General features: G+C 35.0%; 1 pseudogene; it reads right to left on the reverse strand.

The window, feature by feature from the left end:
• Nucleotides 1–2,561: 2,561 nt before the first annotated feature.
• On the reverse strand, nucleotides 2,562–7,050 carry LOC141817881 (DEAD-box ATP-dependent RNA helicase 24-like; annotated as a pseudogene).
• Between the last annotated feature and the right edge of the window lie 2,998 nt (nucleotides 7,051–10,048).

Genomic DNA, 10,048 nt, shown 5'->3' on the forward strand with positions numbered 1-10,048 from the left:
TCAAATTTTATACTTGCTCTTTGCTTGAATCAGGAATTTTCTCAGCTATCTTTTACACAAATTGGTTGATTTATTTTCTTAGTTGAATTTGCACTTAAGAATCCTTCTGTCTGTATTATTTAGGTGTTGACTTTAAAGTAAAGATTGTCAACATTGGGGGTAAAAGGTTGAAGCTTGCAGTCTGGGATACAGGTAAAACTACTCACTATTGGTGCCATGACAATCATGCCTAATTTTCGTCTGGTATGTTCAATTGCTACCAGTTTGGTATTTAGCATTAGCACTTCCTTGAGAAAAAGAATGATTCTTTTTGACTTTGAGAAACTCCTTAATTGGCTTACTATTACTGAGAAAATGCACATTGAAATACCAACTGGTATTGAATGAGTCCCTCACCATAAAAATCTTAATTCAAAATCATTTGCAACATGAAGTGATGAAGGTGAGTGGGACTTACTACGGCCAAAGTAACACATGGTGTTGAGATGACTAGTAGGCATCTTGAAAAATCATGATTACAAACTTGAAGATGCCACTAAGAACTTTTATGTTAGGCAGAAAGCTGGATTCATGCTTCCCTGCAACAATTGATTGCACTTGATCATTAAGACTATAGTCTAATACCATGATAGCAAGTTAACTGCAATGTAGATTGCAGAGTCAGTGGTTGTTCAGGACTTAACTATTTAATGTGGGTAAAAACCTCACTAATTCTGCCACCACTAAAAGACACACATGTATATGCCAGACAACCAAGTATCTAGATGAATGAATTACAACTTGTCTGCTCTATTCCTAACTTGGTTTCCTTTGTTGCCTAACTGAGTTCTGAGGCAATCAATTGTATGGCTTCTCTAATTTTTTGTAAATTATTCATAAAATTATTTCTGCACACCTAATTAATGTAAAACTTAGAGAACCAAATTCAAACATCAGCCTGAATTTAATGAAAAGAATTTTATTTCTCTGCAGAGGAAGAAAATACTGAAAATTTTCTTGTTATTATTTAGAAGATCATTTTTTTTTTCAATTATCACTGATGTATAGGGGGAACAAGACTTAGGTATTTGAAAGAGTCATATGATATGAGTTTCTTACTTTTTAATGTAGAATATCTTTTTTAAACATGTTGTGAGTTATGACTTGGAACTTAAAAGCCATCTCTTGCATAGCTGGGCAGGAAAGATTCAGAACCTTAACAAGTTCGTATTATAGAGGAGCACAAGGAATCATCATGGGTACTTCATAATCTCTATTAGCAATTATATATTCTATTTTCCTTGTTATATTCTTTTATATTGTTGGCTGTTATAGAATCTATTAAATGATCAATTTGATCTGACATTTTCTTCTGCACAATTTCTGGGCTTTTAAGAAATGATCTTAGGGTTCTTCTGCACATAATTTCTATTGATTTCTTTTTGTATTGAGTAAATTGTGAAAGTGGGAATGCACCCATGGTGCTTGCTACTAACAGCCAAGGTCTTTTAACAATTGTTCTAGCTTTACACCTTATGCCATTGTTTTCAATGATAAAGTGTAAGATATCTAAAGTTGCAACTCATAAGAGAGTGATGAAGATGAAAAAGAATGAAAAACATGTTCTTTCTTTTGAATGACCAATTTGTATTTGTGCCAATCATTTAGGATGAGTTACACGATTTTATCCCTTCATTGAGCAATATACAACAAAATTTTACTAGTAGTGTTCAAATTAATTAAATTATTTTGATTATATCGACTAATATTTTCTTAGATCTCTATCTACCCCTTGTATCTTTCACTTTAATAGATTGCTAGAGAATCTATTGGTCATCTTTGAACTAGTCCATTTTATGCTAACCTATTTTCTCATTTTATTATCTATTGGATTAATACCAAAGATTGATCTTGAATATTATTATTTTTTATTTTTTACTTGTAACTTCACACATCCTAGTATTTTTTATTTGCTACATCTTGTACGTTGTGCTTCTTAATGACCACTTGTTAATAACCTAGCACCCTAACACTCTGATTCATACAGTATGGTGGATCATACTACATTCTTATAAAATTTTCTTTCAACCTAAATGGGATGATCGGACAACTAAAACCTGCTCTTTATTTAACATCTATTCTATATCCTTTTAATTATATCTTTATCACCTTATATTTTCAAGATACCAAGACTAATGGGGATTTGATGATTATCCATCTTAACTATTCCATCATTTTTTTCTTGTTATTGACTTTTTCCTCTTCTTATCTCAAAAGCTTCTTTTCTAATGCATTTGTTCACAATTCAACCTTTAAATTTAGTTTAATCACACTTATCAACTAACATAATAACATTTACAAAAAATACACTAAGGAAGCTTATGTTAAATATGATTAGTTTGTGCATTTAATATAGTATAAAAATATCAAGGCTTAGAGTTGATTGTTAATGTAAACTTAAAATATAGAAAATTATTTGTAACCTTCCTAGTAGCTCTAATAGTTGTAATACCACTATGATACATATACGTTATCATATCAATATAATTACGTTGGATATTCAATTTTTCTCTAAAGCTCACCACTATATCACCACTATAGTTGTCTAAAGATTATTATTGACTTTTTCTACATTTGTACTATAGTTGTTTGAAGACTATTATTGACTTTTTCTACATATTTCTTATAAAAAATAACATATTATCTTCCAAACTCGTCTAATCATGATACCAAATTGATTTTTAGAAATTGTTATTATCTCTTACTCTTCAATTAATAAATCATTCCTAAAGTTCCATAGCATGATTCATTAGATTAAACTCTATAATTATAGAAAAATTGCTTATCAACCTTATTCTTATTTATAGGTAAAGATTTCTAGTTTTGGACATCTTGATTCTCAAAATTCTATTTAATAATTTTATTTTTACCAAATTACACTTTGATCTCCTAAATGCTTCTAAACTTCAATAAAATTATTATTTGCAAATGGTTGCAATCGAACAATTTCTCTAATGAACAATTTGACTATTTGCATTGCAACATTTGTTTTATTGTATGGAATGAAATGCACCATTTCTTAAAAATGTTTACAAATGTTAAAATTGTGTCATGGCTTTGGTTGGTCTAAGGTAATCGTAAGACAAAGGTCATATGAATGTCTATTTTATAGGGGTATAGGCAGTGGCATGTACAGTCTTGGTGTTTTGCCTAGTTTTGTTGGCTAACGTGTGACATTGCAATACAATTCATGTAATATCTTGTTGTAGTGAGGCTAATAAAATCAAAATCGCAATGGTTCCCATTTTAAACTTCTTGAAAATTTGCCCTATTGTTAGGAAACAAGTGACATACTCATCTTTAAGAGAGTTAAATCCTATTACAATCGTGTTCATAGTGTGTAATATGGCGACAACATGACCTAGTGCATCAATTGGCTTGTTGTTCACTCTAAGACGATGTTTTGAATCAAAAGTGTCCATTGAGGAACACTTGGCATCTTTTGAGACTTAATGAACCACAACACCTTATTGTCTGAATGAAGAATAAACTTGTGGAGTAGGTAAAAATGTCAATGTATTAAAACTTGAATAATAATGAAAAACTCTACTGAGGCTGGAATAACATTATGTCTCATTAAGTTTTTTCCTAAAGAAGGCAATCAGTGCCCTTCTTCGTTTGTGTGCCCCAAATACATACTTCAGACTCATCACAAGACACCTCAAATGGTTTAGAATGTTCAGGGTCATCCTTTCTTTAACCTCTCTAAAGGCTGCCAAGGCAGATTTAGTCCAGTAAAACACCTCTTTCTTCAGGAATCATATTATGAGAGCCATGGTGCTACAAAAGTCCTTAATAGAACAACAATCGATGGTCGATACACTAAAGAGAAAGGTTCTATCTTTTTGAAGGGTATGCGACTCTAACCATTCATTGATTACCATAATCTTTTTGGGATATGTCGAAATACCCTCTCTAGAAATGAACCTAAGGAATAGAACTTGGTGTTGTAGGAAACATACTTATTTAGATTGGCAAATAGCTTTTCTATCCTAAGGATCTCTAGAATGAGCAAAATGTGCTTCAGGTGGGTGTCATGTGTCACAATATAGTCATCACATGCCACAATATAGATCAGAATGCCATCAAAATATACCACAAGGAATTTTCCTATACAAGGTTTCATGATTTAGTCCTTCATCCTCACGAAGTGTATGGGTGTTTGAAAGTACAAATAACATGACTAACTACTCATGATCTTGCCTCATAGAGGTAGTTTTCTACCACAAATTTAGAGAATGAACAAGCTCCTGCTATCAACTTAAACATGTCGTCAAGACCCTTATCCAAAAAAACATGTCATCAAGACATGATATGGAAATCTATACTTAATTGTGATCTTGTTAATGACATGAGTATCCATACACATTCTTTTAGAAGTATCTTTTTTGGGGGTAAATAACATAGGGACAATATAATGAGTTATGTTTTCTTGGATAAATTTTTTTAATAACGGTCCTTGGACTTTGACTTGCTTATTTAAATCAAAATGTTCTAGGAGTTCATACCATAATGTGGTAGGTTAGGTAATTACGATTCTTAGTAGATCTATGGCATGATGGATTGTATGCATAGGTAGAAGTTCGTTCAATAATTCTTCACTATGTCTTGGAACTCGATAAAAATCTCCTCGATTTCAGTGGAAGTAGCTCACTAGTTGTTTTCCTTCTTCAAATTGAGATTTCGTGAGAAGGTGGAGGGGTTATTTCGAGGCTTAGTCTAGGTTGACAGACAACTTGATTTGGACTTTGGTAGGCTAGGCTAGGCTGGGTATGAATATACATTTTAGCCATTGTGCTTGAAAAAGTTGATATTTTCTTGTCGTTAGTGAGCAATAGAGATTGTAAATCCACATAGGAAGAACATCGCATTGTATATTTGTAGGATCTAATCCAACGAGCATAATCATCTTTTTCTTTATTCTTCACAATGGAATAATAAATTAAAAAATAATACAAGGAGACATAATATTTAACGTGGTTCGACAACCCCTTGTGTCTTTATTCCACCCATGCCTCAATCATGAGCACTAAGTTTTGTTCCTTTCTGAAAACTTTTCGACGGTGAAGAAACCTCTTACAAACTTTGTAAGTACAAGCACAATCAAAATAAGAGTATTAATATAAAGAATAAGCAAACCAATTCGGTCCGAAGCTGACACCGGACGAGATAACGATGTCCTATGGGTTGTATTGATTCTGTTGATCGTCTGCGAACATTGAAAAATAATCTTCTAAAATCTATTGATTCGGAAGAATATTAGAAGATAGAGAAATAAACGACAATGTCAAAATTATTATTAATCCAAAAATCATCCTATAACATCAACTAAATAATTATTTAAATAGACTTAAAATCCTACAACGCAAAGAAAGAAAAAATTTCTTAACAGACTCAGAATCTTAAAAATCCTAAATGAGCTCAAAATCCTAAAATATAAAAAATAGAAATTATCAAAAAACTCTAAATACCAAAAAATTCAAAAATTATTAAAAAATAAAAATTTTCAAAAATAGTAATAAAAATCTCTGGATCCTCCTGCATCAATCACCTCGGGTTGAAAAAAAACTCGTTCTCGAGTTTAGAGTAATATCAGGTGGTAGTCTAGTAGGAAATCCTCTGGTATCAACTTGGTAATTGTTTTTTGTGGATGGATGCGTGCTTCCTTTTGTGTGATAAGAGCGTATGTAGTCCCATCTTTATCTCCAACACGACTTGTTCGATTAATGCGATGAACATGCATGCCCATATCTCTAGCAATATTGTAATTAACAACTAACTTAATCGATTTTATGTCAAGTCCTTGGGCAGCAACATCAGTTGCCACTAGAACATGATATGCTCCAGATTTGAACTTCTGCAAAATGTCCATGCGAGACCTTGTCCCCGTGAAGGGATGCAATTTTGAAACCATTCTAAAGCAACTGAATTTCAATCTCATCCACTATAGCTTTTTTTGAGGAAAATACAAGAACATCCCCATCATTAATCAATCCAGGTAGCTTATCAAGAAGTCAAGGCATCTTCTCAGCATCAGAAGGGATTACATTTACATCCTGAGTAATGTCCTCATGTGCCATTCCTACCTTACCAACTGTAACCCTTAGAGGATTAGATAGAATTTCTCTCACTAATTGCTCAACTTTATATGGCATAATAGTTGAGAAAAGTAAAGTCGTCTAATTTGACCAACAACAGACTTCATTTGTGGCTCGAAGCTAAGATAAAAAATTCGATTGGCTTCATCTAGTACAAGATAAGTTGCCCTAGTCGTTGTTAGAGCCTTCATTTTAAGCAAGTCAATAAGCCTTCTTGGAGTGGCAACAACTATTTCACAACTTGCCTTGAGTTCTCTGAATTGATCTAATTTGGATACCCCACCGTACACAGCAGCAACATGAAGTCCATAAGGTTTTGAAAATTTCTTAGCTTCTAGATATATCTGATGTGTCAATTCCCTTGTTGGAGCACATATCACACCTATTGGACTTTGTCCTTTGTCAACTTCAGGTTGATACATATATGAACAATCATAGGGAGAATAAATGCAACAGTTTTATTAGAACCTATTTTTGCAATGTCAATAATATCTCTACTAGACAGTACGATGGGGCAAGTTTGACATTGTATCGTTGTTGGTTTCTCATAGGCATGCTTCGCAATAGCACCCATTATTGGAGAAGGAAACCCACAATCTTCAAAGAGTTTGATTGGTTTTGGTATATCAAAACTCAAGACTCGAATAACTAAAGTTTTTCGGTACACAGAAATTTCATAATCGCTCATACTTGATATTGAAGAATTCTCATCATAGAATTTCTTGTTAAATGGCTCGTAGTCCATAGTGCTATGGTCCAATGTTGAAATGGGCTTTATCTTTTGTTTATCCATAGCAATCGAGTTATCATCTAAGTCATATTCTATTGCCCCTGAGTCCATTGCTTTGGCTACAACAACTCCCAATTTGAAGATCCATACCAACTTCATCGACAACTTTATCCATGTGATCATCGTCATAAACTAGATCATCATTAGTTGCCTCGATCTCGCCTTCCATGTCTTCTTCAATCAATTGGTAAAACTCCTTCGTGTAATCATTGACCGATCTTGCATCCTGCCTCAACGTTTGACATTGTTGAAATATAGTCTGAGTGTAGTCGAAACGAAGAAAGTGACTCTTCATCTTCTCTCAGTCAATGATCTTGGCTTTGCCTTGTTTGTTTCGTGAGTGTCGCAATTGATCCCACCACGCTGACGCTCAGTCTCTGAGTATGATGACAGCCAGTTTAACTTTCACATGGTCAAACCTTTCCTCATAATAAAAAAATCTCTCTACTTCGTTAAGTCAATCAATGAATTCCTCATCTTGCAACATACTAGAAAACTCGGGAAGATCAACTGGAAACTCAATATCTCCATATCGTTCCTCTAGACCATTGGTTCTACGATTGTGATAGGGGTTTTGAAAAGTGAAATCAGAATTAGGATAAGGGAACTTACGACCTTCAAAATACCGCGCTGCCAGATGCTAAGTTAACTTTGTGATTTTCCGTGTAGATCAAGCATCTCGTCTTGGATGCTACGATCATAGTGCGAGGCTTCCTTAGTCGAAACCTGTCTGTCACGACCACGATCACGACCACCATCCATGGGATCCAAAGAGCTCTGGTATCAACTGACGCTGGGCGGGATAACGATTATCCTGTGGGCTATATTAATTCCGTTGATCGACTATGAACGCTAAAAAATAATCTTCTAAAACCTGTTGATTCAAAAAAATACCAAGAGATAAGGAAATAAACGGTAGTATCAAAAATATTATTTATCCAAAAATCATCCCTAATATCAACTAGATAATTGTTTAAATAGATTCAAAATCCTAAAACGCAAAGAAAGATTTTTTTTTTAACGGACTCAGAATCATAAAAATTTTAAACGGATTCAAAATCCTAAAATATAAAAGATAGAAATTACCAAAGATATTCTAAATATCAAAAAACTCAAAAATTATCAAAAAATAAAAATTATCAAAAATAATAATAAAAATCTTCAGATCTTCTTTCATTAGAAGCCTTGAGTGCTGCAACACTCTTAGCGCTTCCCAAATTATGTTAGCCGAACTTGAGCAATTTTCCAATTAGTAGAACGGAGAATATTGATTGTAGTAGTTGATGGAAGAAGCTGCTTCAACTCGTCTTTTTATAGAGCTTGATTGACTTTCTTTTGATCGCTTGGAAGCTTCTCCGATCGATTGAACCTCTGTTGACTTAGCTCCACACTCGATAGTCTTCTAGCTAAGTTTTGACTTTTCGATCACTTAGAATACCCTCTGGTCATTTGGAACTCAGTTAAAATTCATCTGTGGACTGAATCGTGTGAACTCGATAAAGTTGGCTTCCGGTCAACCAAACCCATTACGGTCGTCTAGAACAATGTTGGGTCGCCTGGTTCAATTTTCTTGGACCACTGTCGGGTCATCTAGACCATTGGTGGGTTGCTTAAACCAGTATTTGACTGCCCGGACTAGTATTCGGTCGCCTGGGCCAGTTTGGTCCACTAAACTTGGTTCGACTTCCAAATAGCTTTCGATGTTCTGTGTCTTCGTCCAGTCCAACTTCCTGCAAGACAAAACACGCAAATAACATATATAAAACCTAGTACTTGGTCTTTCTAACCTCCTAGGTTTGTTTTACCAAGTATTCAGCTCCCAATGACCCTCTTGGACTTCACCCACCTAGTTCCTAACTACGCTTACCTAGTTACCAATTAGGTCTTCCATCACCTAGCTTTGCTAGGACTTTCACGGTTTGGTTCTCAATCAGGATTTTCATTTTCTGGTTCCCAACTAGATCTTCTACTACCTAGCCTCATTAGGACTTTCACTGTCTGGTTCTCAACTGAGACTTCTATTACCTAGTTTAGTAGGAGTTGCATTTGCATACTTCCACTAGAACTTTTAGCCAGCTACTAAGTATATGATCCTACTTAGACTTCTCATTTATTTTCAAGTTTTAAGTTAATCTTGCCTTGTTTAGACTCTATACTTGACTCGATCAAAATCTTGGTCAAGTTATTTGGCCACCCTTTACTAGGCATGTATCAGAAGAGAGACCTGACTGGAGGATAGGATAGGTATTCTAGTGTTCCTCGAAGTTGACACTCTCCCCACTATAGTGTCATGGCGGAGAATCTTCCAAGATGGGCACTCATATTCACCCTCTCAATGGAATTTTATATGAGGTTTTTCTCTTGACCTCTCCTTCGATGGTTGGGGCCTGAGGAAGCTAAGTAGGTGCTGTGAGATATCCACGAAGGATGTTGTGGAGATCACCATGGCTATAGAGCTATTGTTAGAAAGACTTTGTTGGTAGGCTACTTTAGTTGAACCATGGAAAAGGACACTCTGACTGAAGGCTTACCCCAATTGTTAGAGGCATCATCAGTCACATGGATAGCCAATCGAGTTGATCAAGATCATAATAGTGCACTACCCTTTCGATTAGCGGAGAATCAACATGAACATCATTAATGAAGGTCTCAAAAGAAATTCCTCATTGTCATCGTCTATTATTTTTCCAAATAGGTTGAGGCTGCCCTTAGCTAAAATCATAAAGGAGGCAATCATGAAGTTCATATGGAAGAATCTCATTTGTAGATTTGGTTTGCCCATGAAGTTGATCTCGGATAACAAGAGACACTTCCAAGGAAAAAAGATACGGGCCTAGAGTGAGGAGCTCAAGATTTCAGGGTCTTCACCTTGGTAACCTATCTCGAAAGTAATGGACAAGTCGAGGTCACTAACCAACACATTATACGAGGTCTCAAGACTAAGCTTAATCACAGACCAAATCCATTACGGTCGTCTAGAACAATGTTGGGTCGCCTGGATCAATTTTCTTGGACCACTGTCAGGTCATCTAGACCATTGGTGGGTTGCTTAAACTAGTATTTGACTGCCCGGACCAGTATTCGGTCGCCTGGGCCAGTTTGGTCCACTAAACTTGGTTCG

Source organism: Curcuma longa, unplaced genomic scaffold (genome assembly GCF_044706935.1).
Source record: "Curcuma longa cultivar G26 ecotype Majalengka, Jawa Barat unplaced genomic scaffold, ITB_CL_G26_1.1 contig_22374, whole genome shotgun sequence".
NCBI lineage: Eukaryota > Viridiplantae > Streptophyta > Magnoliopsida > Zingiberales > Zingiberaceae > Curcuma > Curcuma longa.